Below are 17089 nucleotides of genomic sequence, written 5' to 3' on the forward strand. Positions count from 1 at the left end.
ATACCTGAATATCAAAAATTTCCTGTAAGAAATCAGAAAAATAAGAGTCAGAATAAGTAGGAAATTCAGTTAATCAAAACTTGCCCTGAATGGCCCAGAAAATGTATTTCATAGTCAAGGACAAAAAAGCAACTTTTATAGTTATAGTCCATTTGTTCTTGAGGTTGAGGAAAGATGGAACATGTTAAATGGAGACATAGAGTGTAAAAACCTGATCCAGATTGGATTTCTCCAAATGAAAACTACAACATCTGAGATTAAAATAAACTGGATGAGACTGAGAGCAGATAGATGCTGCAGAAGAAGATCATGGAACTTGAAGAAATAGCAGTAGAAACTATTCAAAATCAAAAACAGAACCCCTCCCAAAAAAATGATGAGAATTGTCATCCCCTGCCCAAAACCCACCCATGTGGCCTGAGAAAAAGTCTCCTCTTAACAAATTTTGCCCATCATTCCACGGTCTAGATTATGACACAGGCTCAGTTTGATGAGTTTAGGACAGTTAAACTCCTGGCCCAAGTGGCCTTAGAAAGACTAAGGAGGCCAGCAGAAGAGGGTGAGGGTGTCCATGGTGACCTGGAACAGAGCTCCTGAGACCTGGTGGACTCACTGAATGGGTTGAGGGGCCCCTCAATCCAGTATGAACTCACCTTAAGTAATTACATCTGAATGGACCCTATTTCCAAATAAGGTCCCACTCTTGGGCACTGGTGGTTAGGACTTCAACTGGCAATTGTTAGAGGTCCTACAATATGTTTGTGTATTTTGGTGTGGCCAGAAAATTTTGTCAGTGGCAAATCCCAAGCCCAAGACTTTTCCCTTCTATCCCATTCCTACATCCACTATTCCACTGTCTCTGCTTTCTATTAAGTGTATGGATAAGGATTAAGGATATTCATAGATGGAAGAGGAGTAAATATTCATGTGTGCTTCATACATATCACGACCCATCCGTGTTCTTCCTACTTATTAACTTGTTTAATCACAACTAATCAATGAACAAGCATCCCCATTATATCCCATCTTACAGATGCGGAAGCTGAGACATGAAGGGCAGAGCAACTTGTTTCAAGTCAGAACTGGAACGGGGCAGACCCGGCAGCAAAGAGGTCCCTCCACCCGAGTTCCTGGACTTCCCCACCTTCCTGTGGCCTCTCATGGTGCTTCCAAAGCTAAGACGTGGCCTTTCCTGAATGCGCTAGCAAGTTCTCTCTCCTATTTCAGACACAAGTGACTGACATTGTGACTTTGCAGTGCTGCCCTATCCATTACATACACTATTTGAACCACATATGTAATTTTAAATTATCCTGTAAACACTTTTTTAAAATTAGGAGAAACCAATGCAGTTAGTTTCCATAGTAGGTTTTGCTTAACTAAATTACTTGAAAATATCATTTCAATATGAATTAAACATAAAAATATTGATACATTTTACACTACAATATCCTAAATCTTTGAAATGTGCTGCGTATTTCATATCTACAGCACATGTCACAGTGACCACCCACACTGCATGTTCAACAGCCTCATTGGCTTGTGGCCACCATGTTGGACAGAGCAGGTGAGATGGATGAGGTTTCCTTGGGGTAACCGTACCTGTAGTACATACTCACCAATCAAAGAGGTGATGGAGGGTCCCAAGCCCAGAGTCTTTGCTGGAGAGGAACTGCTGATCCATTTTCCACCCAGACCAGGGATATGGAGGGTACCTCAAAATGAGGAGATTTAATACATGTATCCGTGTGACTTCTTTCTCAAAAGCAAGATAGTAAATATAACTACAATTTTAAAGGTGGTTCTGAATCGTTAAACACATTGTTATTATAGTCTGTGAAATGAATGACAATAGGCTGTACATTTTTAATTAAATACTGTCATGTCGTCCCTTTCAGTAGGGAGATCATTTCCATAAACCCCACAAATCATAAATTTATATTTTGTGAATAGATCTAGATGGAAAGGTGAACCATAGGAATATTTTATTGACATTGGACACAGATCACCTGAATACAGAAGAGAGGGTGGTGACAGGAGGGGCTCAGGAGGCCTGGAGTAGGGTTGAAGGAAACTACGGGGTGTTTTGAGGGGGCAGGGTGGGGAGGGGGATGAAAGGTCAGGCTCTGAAGTCAGTCCCTTGGATGGAGTCTTGACCCATGCATCCTAGTCTGGGGGAATCTGGTAAAATCATTTACCCTCCCAATGATGGCTTCTCCTCATTAGACTGGGGAGAGGTTGTGCCTTCAGCAGAGGGCGCTGTGGGATTATTATGATGCCAGGTGAGGTGCTGCAGGAAACTCACCAAGGGTCTGGCATATACTGGGGGCTCAAAAGTTGTCATTTTAGTAAAGTAGCTACATGTGTACTAAGACGTCCACCCTGTGGGCACCAGGTGGCACTGTGGGTCCTGGATGGGACCCTCATAGTTCAAAGTCCCCTGGAGAGGGCTCAAGTGCAAAGGGCATGACTGACGCTTCCCTGAAGACACTTCTCTTGAGGAGAGTAAATCTGTCTCTGAAACCCACACGTGGCCCTTCTTCTGACCCCAGGGAGTCCCCAGCGTGAGGCCCCTGGGCTCAGGGCTCAGCCAGGAGCTGAGACACAGGATGGGGAGGGAGGAGTAGATTTGCCTTCACTGCTCCTCCCTTTTTGAGCTGCAAGGGGAGGGTAAGACAGAGACCTGGAGAGGCCAGTCCAGGTGGGCAGCCTCAGTGCAGAGCTCGCAGAAGGACCTCCCACCATGACCTGGGTGCCCTTCTATCTCCTGTCCCTCCTGGTTCAACACAGGTCAGAGTGGCCCAGGGACTCGGGGGCCTCCCAGCCCCTCCCTCCAGCAGTCCTCAGGGTCACCTGCCCAGTGTCAGTGCCGTCAACCAGCCCTTGCATTTCTGTCTGCAAGTCTCTGTGCTCTGCCTGTGCTGACACACACCCTGTCTGCATCTTCTTCCCTGGGAGGCTTGGCCAAGCTCACTTGCACACTGAGCAGTGACCACAGCACATACTACATTGAGTGGTACCAACAGAGAGTAGGGCAGGCCCCTAGGTATCTGATGAAGCTGACCAGTGACGGAAGCGTCACCAAGGGGGATGGGATCCCCGACCGCTTCTCAGGCTCCAACTCTGGGGCTTACCTGTACCTGACCATCGCCAACATCCAGTCTGAGTACGAGTGGTGTCAACTATAAAACTGATGGCCAATATGGATACCACAGTGACCCAGACAAAGGGGAAGTGAGGCCAAAACCTCCCTCCCATGCCCTCCATCCCACGGCACCAGGGAGAGCTGTTCCCTGTCTGTCCCCGGAGTCCTGACCTTTGAATCTTCCCCTTGTAAACCACTCACCCTCAACTTCCCTCCGAGTAAACCTACCCCCATGCAGGTCCCACCACATCCACATGCCCCGCGGCCTGTGCTGGTAAGAAGTGAACACAGCAGGAGCCTGAGACGGACACACAGAGGGACACACGGCAGGATGTGAGGACAAGGATGGAAAAAGGAAGACGATGAGACCATACCCGGCTGTGCTTAGATGGCGACCCACCAGGGAGGGGTCTGCCCCTATGGACTCGATCAGAGAGAGATGGACACCCATTTGAGGGCATCTCTCTTGTCAAGGTCATAATAGGGTCAGGGTCTGGGTGAGAACATTGTCATCCTGTCTGTGAAAGGGACTGATGAGCAGGGTGGAGGAAGGTATCTCCTCCCAGGTTGGTCCGCACCTGTGGACATAGGGTTAGTGACCTTATAAGTAGAGACCAGAAACACACCCCCAACCCCGAGTGAGCCACTGAGACAGACCATCTAAGGACAGAGACAGAAAGTGCCTTCAGGGAGCCGGGAGAGAGCTTGCACTGAAAACAATATTAGGGCATCTCGATCACGGACTTCTGACCTCCAGAAGCATGGAAAATAAATTTGTGGTGTTTAAGCAACATGTGGGTGGTATTTTTCCATGGCTGCCTGAGCTGACTAAGACAGGAGCTGGGAACACTTGCGAGTAGGTGTTTATGGGAGCATTCGTCTTCATTTCTCTGAAATAAAATCCCAAGGGTACAATTCCTAGATTGTACATAATTGCATGTTTAGTTTCATAGTAGCTGCAAAGCTGTTTTCTAGGGCGGCTGTACCAGTTTATATTCCTACCAGCAACACCTGAGCGACCGGTCCCTCTGCTGCGCAGCCAGCATTGGTTTTGCCACTGTTTTTTACTTTAGCCCATCGGCTCCGTTCTGACTGGTGTGCAGGGGCGACTCTTTAGGGTGTGACTGACATTCCCCTAACGACTCACGGGGACCATCTTCCCATGTGCTCATCGGACATCTGTACATTCCCGAACAAATGTCTGTTCACATCATTTCCCAAATTCCACTTGCATTTTAGTTGTTTTGTTTATTGATTAGTTTTGACACATTTTTTAACGTATATACAAGTTTTCTGATGACTATGTGAGTGGAAAGTATATTCTCCCTCTTTACTGGATTTTTCAACTCCATAAAAAGGACTTTTATAGAACAAATGCTTTTCATTTGAATACATTTCAATTTATCTTCTTCCTTTTACAAATCATGCATATATTGTCAACTCCAAGGATTCTTGCCTAGGTCTAGATAAGGAAGCCATTTTTCCTTTTTTTTTAAACATAAAATGAAAAAGAATATATATGTTGATTTGAAACACTTTGCTGTGCACCTGAAACTAAAACAACATTGTAAATCAACTATACTTCGAAAAATAAAAATAAAAAAACTTTAAAGAAATATAATAAAAACTCTGCCAGAGGTACATGACCAGTGTCCCTGTATCTGCTGCTGGAATTCTGGGCTCTCACAGCGGCATGACCGTGGTCCCCGCGGTGCCAGCTTCCAGCACTGTCCAGCCCACCACACGATAACCTCATCCCCAGAGAGGATGCCTGTGTGCCCCCGAGGCCCAGGGAGGAGCCCAGGAGCAGACTGAGAGGTGTGTGCACATGCTGGGGCAGGGGCAGCCTTTCTCACTCAGCACCAGGAAGTGTCTGGGGACCTAGGCTCAGGCCTGGAACTCAGGTCCCAGTTGAACTCCTCCTTGGATCCCAGCTGTTCTCTGCTCAGCAGGGAGCCGTTCACAAGGCCAAAGGTGACAGGAAGGAGATTTGCATGAGGACACCCCTTCTGAGGATAAGAGAGGCCCAGAGGCCCCACCCCAGCTATGAGCTCAAAGGCAGAGCTTGGGGCGTCTCCACCATGGCCTGGACCCCTCTCTTGCTCCCTCTCCTCACTCTCTGCACAGGTGCTGTCCCCAGGCTCAGCCCGAAAAGTGACCAGAGCTCAGCCTGGTCCAGAACTTCAGCTCAGCACAGGAGCTGCTACAGGGGGCATGAGGCTGCAGGGATGAGACCCTCTTCCTCACCCTCACTCTCCTCTCCTCTCTTGCAGGTTCTGTGGCCTCTTCTCAGCTGACTCAGCCACCTGCGGCGTCCGTGTCCTTAGGACAGACGGCCAGGATCACTTGCCAGGGCGATAGCTTAGGAAGCTATTATGCTAGCTGGTACCAGCAGAAGCCAGGCCAGGCTCCTGTGCTGGTCATTTATGGTGATAGCAACCGGGCCTCCGGGATCCCTGACCGATTCTCTGGCTCCAAATCAGGCAACACAGCCACCCTGACCATCAGTGGGGCCCAGGCCGAGGACGAGGCTGACTATTACTGTGGTACTGGTACTGGTTACAGCAGTGATTATATTCACAGTGACACAGGCAGACGGGGAAGTGAGACACAAACCCCCTCCCCGTCTGGCTCACACTCTCCTCCAGCCCCAGGAGGACTATGAACAAAACAGTGACAGGTCTGGCCTGGTTCCTCAAGATCTGAGAGTCCAGGCTGCCCCTCCTCTCATCCCTCCAGGCAGGCTCTGCACAGGGGGGTCAGGAGTGATTATGGGCTGACGGACCCGGCAGTCTCAGTGTCTCGGCAGTGGTGTTGACTTGAGGAAATAAGGCCTGAATGAAGGACAGACAGAGAGGGCAGAGACCCAGTGCTAGTGGACCCTGGATGTCCACATGGTGCTGACTGGCCACTCATGAGCCCAAATCTCTTGGATGGATGCCCAGAACCACCCAGCTCGTCAGAGCTCTGTAACCTCCAGGATCCCGTGACAACCTGGGACTCAAAACAAGGCAAAACAGCACAGTGGCCAGACTGGGGGCCACCACGTCCCTCCTCCGGGTTCACCCACCTCACACCCATGTTGGAGCCCCTGGCAGCTCCCAGCTGTGCCCTCCCTGGGGAGGGCTGTCATGGTAGAGACAGTCCCCCCAAGGTCGTGTCCCCTGGTGCCATCTCAAAAAGTGTAAGAGCAAGTACAGAAAGGATTTAACTGTGACCAACTACCTTTGTTGCAACTAAAAATAATAAGAAAGAAAGAACATAAGGAGAAACAAAATATCCCATACCAAGCAATGAAAGATTCACAATACCTGAATATCAAAAATTTCCTGTAAGGAATCAGAAAAATAAGAGTCAGAATAAGGACCAAAATCAGGTAATCCAAACTTGCCCTGAATGGCCCAGATGATGTATGTGATAGACAAGGACACAAGAGCAACTTTTATAGTCATAGTCCATTTGTTCCTGAGGTTGAGGAAAGATTGAACATGTTAAATGGAGACACAGGGTGTAGAAACCTGATCCACATAGAATTTCGACAAATGAAAAGTACAACATCTGAGATTAAAATAAACTGGATGAGACTGAGAGCACATAGATGCTGCAGAAGAAGATCACTGAACTTGATGAAATAGGAGTAGAAACTATTCAAAATCAAACACAGACCCCCCCGAAAAAAATGATGAGAATTGTCATCCCCTGCCGAAAACCCACCCATGTGGCCTGAGAAAAAGTCTCCTCTTCACAAATTTTGCCCATCATTTCAGGGTCTAGAATCTGACACAAACTCAGTTTGATGAGTTTAGGACAGTTAAGCTCCAGACCCAAGTGGTCTTAGAAAGACTAAGGAGGCCAGCAGGAGAGGGTGAGGGTGTCCATGGTGACCTGGAACAGAGATCCTGAGACCTGGTGGACTCACTGAATGGGTTGAGGGGCCCCATAATCCAGTATGAACTCAACTTAAGTAATTACATCTAAATAGACCCTATTTCCAAATAAGGTCCCACTCTTGGGCACTGGTGTTTAGGACTTCAACTGGCAATTGTTAGAGGTCCTACAATATGTTTGTGTTTTTTGTGTGGCCAGAAAATATTGTCAGTGGGAAATCCCAAGCCCAAGACTTTTCCCTTCCATCCCATTCCTACACCCACTATTCCACGGTCTCTGCTTTCTATAAAGTGTATGGATAAGGATTAAGGATATTCATAGATGGAAGAGGAGTAAATATTCATGTGTGATTAATACATATCAAGACCCATCTGTGTTCTTCCTACTTATTAACTTGTTTAATCACAACTAATCAATGAACAAGCATCCCCATTATATCCCATCTTACAGATACGGAAGCTGAGGCATGAAGGGCAGAGCAACTTGTTTCAAGTCAGAACTGGAACGGGGCAGACCCGGCAGCAAAGAGGTCCCTCCATACGAGTTCCTGGACTTCCCCACCTTCCTGTGGCCTCTCATGGTGCTTCCCAAGCTAAGACATGGCCTTTCCTGAATGTGCTAGCAAGTTCTCCCTCCTATTTCAGACACAAGTGACTGACGTTGTGACTTTGCAGTGCTGCCCTATCCATTACATACACTATTTGAACCACATATGTAATTTTAAAGTATCCAGTAAACACTTTTTAAAAATTAGGAGAAACCGATGCAGTTAGTTTCCATAATAGGTTTTGCTTAACTAAATTACTTGAAAATATCATTTCAATATGAATTAAATATAAAAATATTGATACATTCTACACTACACTATTCTAAATCTTTGAAATGTGCTGGGTATTTCAGATCTACAGCACATCTCACTGCGACCACCCACATTGCACGTTCAGAAGCCTCATTGGCTTGTGGCCACCATGTTGGACAGAGCAGGTGAGATGGATGAGGTTTCCTTGCGGTAACCGTGCCTGTAGTACATACTCACCACACCAAGAGGTGATGGAGGGTCCCAAGCCCAGAGTCTTTGCTGGAGAGGAACTACTGATCCATTTTCCACCTATCCCAGAGATATTGAGGGTACCTCAAAATGAGGAGATTTAATATATGTATCCGTGTGACTTCTTTCTGAAAGGCAAAATAGTAAATACAACTACAATTTTAAAGGTGGTTCTGAATCGTTAAACACATTGTTATTATTGTCTGTAAAATGCATGCAATAGTCTGTACATTTTTAGGTAAATAGTGTCACATCACCCCTTTAGTAGGGCGATCATTTCCATAAACCCCACAAGTCATAAAGTTATATTTTGTGAATAGATCTAGATGGAAAGTTGAATCATAAAGAATATTTTATTGACATTGGATACGGATCACCTGAATACAGAAGAGAGGGTGGTGACAGGAGGGGCTCAGGAGGCCTGGAGTAGGGATGGAGGAAACTATTGGGGGTTTTGAGGGGGCAGGGTGGGGAGGGGGCTGAAAGGTCAGGCTCTGAAGTCAGTCCCTTGGATGGATTCTTGACCCATGCATTCTTGTCTGGGAGAATCTGGGAAAATCATTTACCCTCCCATAAATGGCTCCTCCACATTACACTGGGGAGAGGTTGTGCCTTCAGCAGAGGGCGCTGTGGGATTATTATGATGCCAGGTGAGGTGCTGCAGGAAACTCACCAAGGGTCTGGCAAATACCGGGGGCTCAAAAGTTGTCATTCTATTCAAGTAGTTACATGTGTAGGAAGACGTCCATCCTGGGGGCACCAGGTGGCACTGTGGGTCCTGGCTGGGACCCTCATAGGTCCAAGTTCCCTGGGGAGGGCTCAAGTGCAAAGGGCATGACTGACGCTTCCTTGAAGACACTTCTCTTGAGGAGAGTAAATCTGTCTCTGAAACCCACACGTGGCCCTTCTTCTGACCCCAGGGAGTCCCCAGCGTGAGGCCCCTGGGCTCAGGGCTCAGCCAGGAGCTGAGACACAGGATGGGGAGGGAGGAGTAGATTTGCCTTCACTGCTCCTCCCTTTTTGAGCTGCAAGGGGAGAGTATAAGATAGAGACATGGAGAGGCCAGTCCAGCTGGGCAGCCTCAGTGCAGAGCTCGCAGAAGGACCTCCCACCATGACGTGGGTGCCCTTCTACCTCCTGTCCCTCCTTGTTCAACACAGGTCAGAGTGGCCCAGGGACTCGGGGGCCTCCCAGCCCCTCCCTCCAGCACAGTCCTGAGGGTCACCTGCCCAGTGTCAGTGGCGTCAGCCAAACCTTGCATTTCTGTCTGCAGGTCTCTGTGCTGTGCCTGTGCTGACCCAGACCCCATCTGCATCTTCTTCCCTGGGAGGCTCGGCCAAGCTCACTTGCACCCTGAGCAGTGAGCACAGCACGTACTACGTTGAGTGGTATCAACAGAGAGTAGGACAGGCCCCTATGTATGTGATGAAGCTGACCAGTGACGGAAGCGTCACCAAGGGGGATGGGATCCCTGACTGCTTCTCAGCCTCCAGCTCTGGGGCTGACTGCTACTTGACCATCACCAGCGTCCAGTCTGAGGATGAGACTACGTATACCTGTGGTGTCCACTATAAAATGATGGCCAATATGGATACCACAGTGACCCAGACAAAGGGGAAGTGAGGCCAAAACCTCCCTCCCATGCCCTCCGTCCCACTGCATCAGGGTGAGCTGCTCCCTGTCTGTCCCCGGAGCCCTTACCTTTGAGTCTTCCCCCTGCAAAACCCTCACCCCCAACCACTCCCCAAGTCACCCCCAGGGAGACACCGACACACGTTAAAATTTAAGTGGTTTTGACGAGGTGGGATTCTGGTTCCTCCTCACAGGCCTGTGTGGGCAATGCTGGGAGAGACCAGCCCAGCCCAGGGTGGAACAGTACACTGTGAAAGGGCTGAGCTGAGATAATGCTGTCCCAAGTAGCCCCCAGGCCCTGTGCTCCAAGTCTCTCAGGGAAGGAACACGGATCTTGGCGTCCAGAGGCCACATGCAGGTCATGGTACCAAGTGTCCTGACTTGGATGCCCCGGGTGCAGAGCAGGACCCTGGCCAGGACTGAGGGCTCAGCAGAAAGCACTGAGCCTCTGGGGAGGGAGGATGGAAACCTTGACCACATGGTGGGTGCAGAGCGGGGTCCTTAGGGAGTCAGGCAGCGGTGAGGGGGTCTGTGCCAATACAGACATGGAGCTCGGCCAGGCTTCTCCTGCTGGGGAAGGGTCTCAGCTTTGGTGCCAAGAATGGCTCCCCATTCACCCACAGGACGTTCTAGGCACTGGCCAGCACCACGTCCACTGGGAGAGCAGCAGGGATGTGGAACGGGGATGCTGAGCTGGAGAATACTGTCCCTTTAACGCAGTTGCACCCCCAGTGACAGAGGCCTGAGGGGCAAAGTCCAGGAGTTGCCCGTGGCGTGGAGGACTCCACGGGGGCAGGAGGAGAGGAGGCGGCTGATCTCCCAGGGAGGGATGGACGGGGGGCAGGGGGCAGGACTGGACAGGACATCAGTGCTCCGTCCTGCAGTGGCCTCTGTCCCCGACTCTGCCGGGACTCACAGGGGACACAGGGCCCTCTCCTGTCACCCCAGCCCGGAAAGGGTTATTCTCTCCAAGGGTTTGTTGTGACTTTGTCCCAAACAAGGCCTCCTGCAGGTCCCTCTAGTGTGGAGTGTCCTGCCCCCCTACACTGTAGGAAAGGGAGCCTGGATGATGGCAGTGAGTACATCCACCCCATGCAGGTCCCACCACAACCACACACCCCGGGGCCTGTGTTGCTAAGAAGTGAAGACAGCAGGAGCCTGTGACGGACACACAGAGCGACACACATCAGGATGTGAGGACAAGGATGGAAAAGGGAAGACGATGAGACCATACCCTGCTGTGCTTAGATGACGACCCACCAGGGAGGGATCTGCCCCTATGGACTCGATCAGAGAGAGATGGACACCCATTCGAGGGCATCTCTCTGGTCAAGGTCATAATAGGGTCAGGGTCTGGGTGAGAACACTGTCATCCTGTCTGTGAAAGGGACTGATGAACAGGGTGGAGGACGGTATCTCCTCCCAGGTTGGTCCACCCCTGTGGACATAGGATTAGTGACCTTATAAGAAGAGACCAGAAACACAACCGCAACCCCGAGTGAGCCACTAAGACACACCATCTAAGGACAGAGCCAGAAAGTGCCTTCAGGGAGCCGTGGGAGAGCTTGCACTGAAAACAATATTAGGGCATCTTGATCACGGACTTCTGACCTCCAGAAGCATGGAAAATAAATTTGTGGTGTTTAAGCAACATGTGGGTGGTATTTTTCCATGGCTGCCTGAACTGACTAAGACGGGAGCTGGGAACACTTGCGAGTAGGTGTTTATGGGAGCATTCGTCTTCATTTCTCTGAAATAAAATCCCAAGGGTACAATTCCTAGATTGTACATAATTGCATGTTTAGTTTCATAGTAGCTGCAAAGCTGTTTTTCTAGGGTGGCTGTACCACTTTATATTCCTACCAGCAACACCTTAGCGACCGGTCCCTCTGCTGCGCAGCCAGCATTGGTTTTGCCACTGTTTTTTACTTTAGCCCATCGGCTCCATTCTGACTGTTGTGCAGGGGCAACTCTTTAGGGTATGACTGACATTCTCCTAACGACTCACGGGGACCATCTTCCCATGTGCTCATCTGACCTCTGTACATTCCCGAAAAAATGTCTGTTCACATCATTTCCCAAATTCCACTTGCATTTTAGTTGATTTGTTTATTGATTAGTTTTGACACATTTTTTAATGTATATACAAGTTTTTTGATGACTATGTGAGTGGAAAGTATTTTCTCCCTCTTTCCTGGATTTTTCAACTCCATAAAAAGGACTTTTATAGACCAAATGCTTTTCATTTTAATACATTTCAATTTATCATCTTCCTTTTACAAATCATGCATGTATTGTCAAGTTCAAGAATTCTTGCCTAGGTCTAGATAAGGAAGACATTTTTCCTTTTTTTTTAAAACATAAAATGAAAAAGAATATATATGTTGATTTGAATCACTTAGCTGTGCACCTAAAACTAAAACAACATTGCAAGGCTTCCCTGTTGGCGCAGTGGTTGAGAGTCCACCTGCCGATGCAGGGGACATGGGTTCGTGCCACGGTCCGGGAAGATCCCACATACCGCGGAGCAGCTTGGCCCGTGAGCCATGGCCGCTGAGCCTGCGCGTCCGGAGCATGTGCTCCGCAACGGGAGAGACCACAACAGTAATGGCCTGCGTACGTCAAAAAAATAAAGAAAAAAACCACTGTAAATCAACTATCCTCGAAAAATAAAAATAAAAAAACTTTAAAGAAATATAATAAAAACTCTGCCAGAGGTACATAACCAGTGTCCCTGTATCTGCTGCTGGAATTCTGGGCTCTCGCAGCAGCATGACTGTGGTCCCTGCAGTGCCAGCTTCCAGCAATGTCCAGCCCACCACACGATAACCTCATCCCCGGAGAGGACGCCTGTGTGTCCCCAAGGCCCAAGGGGGAGCCCAGGAGCAGACTGGGAGGTGTGTGCACATGCTGGGGCAGGGGCAGCCTTTCTCACTCCGCACCAGAAAGAGTTGTGGGGACCTGGGCTCAGGGCTGGAACTCAGGTCCCACGTGAACTCCTCCTTGGATCCCAGCTGTTCTCTGCTCAGCAGGGAGCCAGTCACAAGGCCAAAGGTGGCAGGAAGGAGATTTGCATGAGGCCACCCCTTCTGAGGATAAGAGAGGCCCAGAGGCCCCACCCCAGCTGTGAGCTCAGAGGCAGAGCTCGGGGCGTCTCCACCATGGCCTGGAACCCTCTCCTGCTCCCCCTCCTCACTCTCTGCACAGGTGCTGCCCCCAGGCTCAGCCCGAAAAGTGACCAGAGCTCAGCCTGGTCCAGAACTTCAGCTCAGCACAGGAGCTGCTGCAGGGGGCATGAGGCTGCAGGGATGAGACCCTCTTCCTGACCCTCACTCTCCTCTCCTCTCTTGCAGGTTCTGTGGCCTCTTCGCAGCTGACTCAGCCACCTGCGGTGTCCGTGTCCTTACGACAGACGGCCAGGATCACCTGCCAGGGAGACAACGTAGGAAGCTATTATGCTGGCTGGTACCAGCAGAAGCCAGGCCAGGCCCCTGTGCTGGTCATTGATGGGTATAGCAACCGGGTCTCCGGGATCCCTGACCGATTCTCTGGCTCCAGTTCAGGCAACACAGCCACCCTGACCATCAGCGGGGCCCAGGCCGAGGACGAGGCTGACTATTACTGTGCATCAGCTGACAGCAGTGATTATCCTCACAGTGACACAGGCAGACGGGGAAGTGAGACACAAACCCCCTCCCCGTCTGGCTCACAGTGTCCTCCAGCCCCAGGAGGACTATGAACAAAACAGGGACTGGTTCCTCAAGATCTGAGCCCCCCAGGCTGCCCCTCCTCCCAGCCCTCCAGGCAGGCTCTGCACAGGGGGTTCAGGAGTGATTATGGGCTGGCAGGACCAGGCTGTCTCAGTGTCTGGGCTGTGGGGTTGACTTGAGGAAATAAGGCCTGAATGAAGGACAGAACAGAGAGGGCAGAGACCCAGTGCTAGTGGACGCTGGATGTCCACATGGTGCTGACTGGCCACTCAAGAGCCCAAATCTCTTGGATGGATGCCCAGAACCACCCAGCTCGTCAGAGCTCTGTAAGCTCCAGGATCCCGTGACAACTTGGGACTCCATACAAGGCCAAGCAGCACAGTGGACAGAGTGGGGGCCACCACGTCCCTCCTCCGGGCTCACCCACCTCACACCCATGTTGGAGTCCCTGGCAGCTCCCAGCTGTGCCCTCCCTGGGGAGGGCTGTCGTTGTAGAGACAGTCCCCCCAAGGTTGTGTCCCCTGGTGCCATTTTAAAAAGTGTAAAAGCAAGTACAGAAAGGATTTAACTCTGATCAAGTACCTTTGTTGAAACTAAAAAAAAATAAGAAAGAAAGAACATAGGGAGAAACAAAATATCCCATACCTAGCAATGAAAGATTCACAATACCTGAATATCAAAAATTTCCTGTAAGGAATCAGAAAAATAAGAGTCATAAAAAGTACAAAAATCAGTTACTCCAAACTTGCCCTGAATGGCCCAGATGATGTATTTGATAGACAAGGACACAAAAGCAACTTTTATAGTTATAGTCCATTTGTTCTTGAGGTTGAGGAAAGATGGAACATGTTAAATGGAGACACAGAGTGTAAAAACATGATCTACATTGAATTTCTGCAAATGAAAACTACAACGTCTGAGATTAAAATAAACTGGATGAGACTGAGAGCACATAGATGCTGCAGAAGAAGATCACTGAACTTGTTGAAATAGCAGTAGAAACAATTCAAAATCAAACACAGACCCCCCCCAAAATGATGAGAATTGTCATCCGCTGCCCAAAACCCAACCATGTGGCCTGAGAAAAACTCTCCTCTTAACAAATTTTGCCCATCATTTCAGGGTCTAGAATCTGACACAAGCTCAGTTTGATGAGTTTAGGACAGTTAAGCTCTAGACCCAAGTGGCCTTAGAAAGACTAAGGAGGCCAGCAGGAGGGGGTGAGGGTGTCCATGGTGACCTGGATCAGAGCTCCTGAGACCTGGTGGACTCACTGAATGGGTTGAAGGGCCCCTCAATCCAGTGTGAACTCACCTTAAGTAATTACATCTGAATGGACCCTATTTCTAAATAAGGTCCCACTCTTGGGCACTGGTGGTTAGGACTTCAACTGGCAATTGTTAGAGGTCCTACAATATGTTTGTGTACTTTGGTGTGGCCAGAAAATTTTGTCAGTGGGAAATCCCAAGCCCAAGACTTTTCCCTTCCATCCCATTCCTACATCCACTATTCCACTGTCTCTGCTTTCTATTAAGTGTATGGATAAGGATTAAGGATATTCATAGATGGAAGAGGAGTAAATATTCATGTGTGCTTAATACATCTCAAGACCCATCTGTGTTCTTCCTACTTATTAACTTGTTTAATCACAACTAATCAATGAACAAGCATCCCCATTATATCCCATCTTACAGATGCAGAAGCTGAGGCATGAAGGGCAGAGCAACTTGTTTCAAGTCAGAACTGGAACGGGGCAGACCCGGCAGCAAAGAGGTCCCTCCATACGAGTTCCTGGACTTCCCCACCTTCCTGTGGCCTCTCATGGTGCTTCCCAAGCTAAGACATGGTCTTTCCTGAATGTGCTAACAAGTTCTCCCTCCTATTTCAGACACAATGACTGACATTGTGACTTTGCAGTGCTGCCCTATCCATTACATACACTATTTGAACCACATATGTAATTTTAAATTATCCAGTAAACACTTTTTAAAAATTAGGAGAAACCGATGCAGTTTGATTCCATAATAGGTTTTGCTGAACTAAATTACTTGAAAATATCATTTCAATATGAATTAAATATAAAAATATTGATACATTCTACACTACACTATCCTAAATCTTTGAAATGTGCTGAGTATTTCAGATCTACAGCATATCTCACTGCGACCACCCACATTGCACGTTCAGCAGCCTCATTGGCTTGTGGCCACCATGTTGGACAGAGCAGGTGAGATGGATGAGGTTTCCTTGGGGTAACCGTGCCTGCAGTACATACTCACCACACCGAGAGGTGACGGAGGGTCCAAAGCCCAGAGTCTTTGCTGGAGAGGAACTGCTGATCCATTTTCCACCCAGATCAGGATATTGATGGTACCTCAAAATGAGGAGATTTAATATATGTATCCGTGTGACTTCTTTCTCAATGGCAAGATAGTAAATACAACTACAATTTTAAAGGTGGTTCTGAATCGTTAAACACATTTTTATTATAGTCTGTAAAATGAATGACAATAGTCTACATTTTTCAGTAAATAGTGTCACGTCATCCCTTTCAGTAGGGAGATCATTTCCATAAACACCACAAATCATAAAGTTGCATTTTGTGAATAGATCTAGATGGAAAGGTGGACCATAAAGAATTTTTTATTGACTTGGATACGGATCACCTGAATACAGGGGAGAGGTTGGTGACAGGAGGGGCTCAGGAGTCCTAGGGTAGGGATGGAGGAAACTATGGGGAGTTTAGAGGGGGCAGGGTGGGGAGGGGGCTGAAAGGTCAGGCTCTGAAGTCAATCCCATGGATGGAATCTTGACCCATGCAGCCCTGCCTGGGAGAATCTGGGAAAATCATTTACCCTCCCAATAATGGCTCCTCCACATTACACTGGGGAGAGGTTGTGCCTTCAGCAGAGGGCGCTGTGGGATTATTATGATGCCAGGTGAGGTGCTGCAGGAAACTCACCAAGGGTCTGGCATATTCTGGGGGCTCCAAAGTTGTTATTCTATTAAAGTAGCTACATGTGTAGGAAGACGTCCATCTTGGGGGCACCAAGGGGCACTGTGGGTCCTGACTGGGACCCTCATAGGTCCAAGTCCCCTGGGGAGGACTCAAGTGCAAAGGGCATGACTGACGCTTCCTTGAAGACACTTCTCTTGAGGAGAGTAAATCTGTCTCTGAAACCCACACGTGGCCCTTCTTCTGACCCCAGGGAGTCCCCAGCGTGAGGCCCCTGGGCTCAGAGCTCAGCCAGGAGCTGAGACACAGGGTGGGGAGGGAGGAGTAGACTTGCATTCACTGCTCCTCCCTTTTTGAGCTGCAAGGGGAGAGGATAAGACAGAGACTTGGAGAGGCCAGTCCAGCTGGGCAGCCTCAGTGCAGAGCTCGCAGAAGGACCTCCCACCATGACGTGGGTGCCCTTCTACCTCCTGCCCCTCCTGGTTCAACACAGGTCAGAGTGGCCCAGGGACTGGCGGGCCTCCCAGCCCCTCCCTCCAGCACAGTCCTGAGGGTCACCTGCCCACTGTAAGTGCCATCAGCCAATCCTTGCATTTCTGTCTGCAGGTCTCTGTGCTCTGCCTGTGCTGACCCAGACCCCATCTGCATCTTCTTCCCTGGGAGGCTCGGCCAAGCTCACTTTCACAATGAGCAGTGACTACAGCACGTAG

The 17089-nt window shown here is 49.1% G+C and overlaps 1 gene segment (V, D, J or C); it reads left to right on the forward strand.

Annotated features, from left to right (window-relative positions):
• Positions 1 to 12845: 12845 nt before the first annotated feature.
• LOC309814583 (immunoglobulin lambda variable 3-19-like) lies at positions 12846 to 17089 on the forward strand. The segment is given in 3 exons: positions 12846 to 12920; positions 13067 to 13390; positions 16986 to 17089.

Source organism: Mesoplodon mirus, assembly GCF_964341445.2.
Source record: "Mesoplodon mirus genome assembly, chromosome: 13".
Taxonomy (NCBI): domain Eukaryota; kingdom Metazoa; phylum Chordata; class Mammalia; order Artiodactyla; family Ziphiidae; genus Mesoplodon; species Mesoplodon mirus.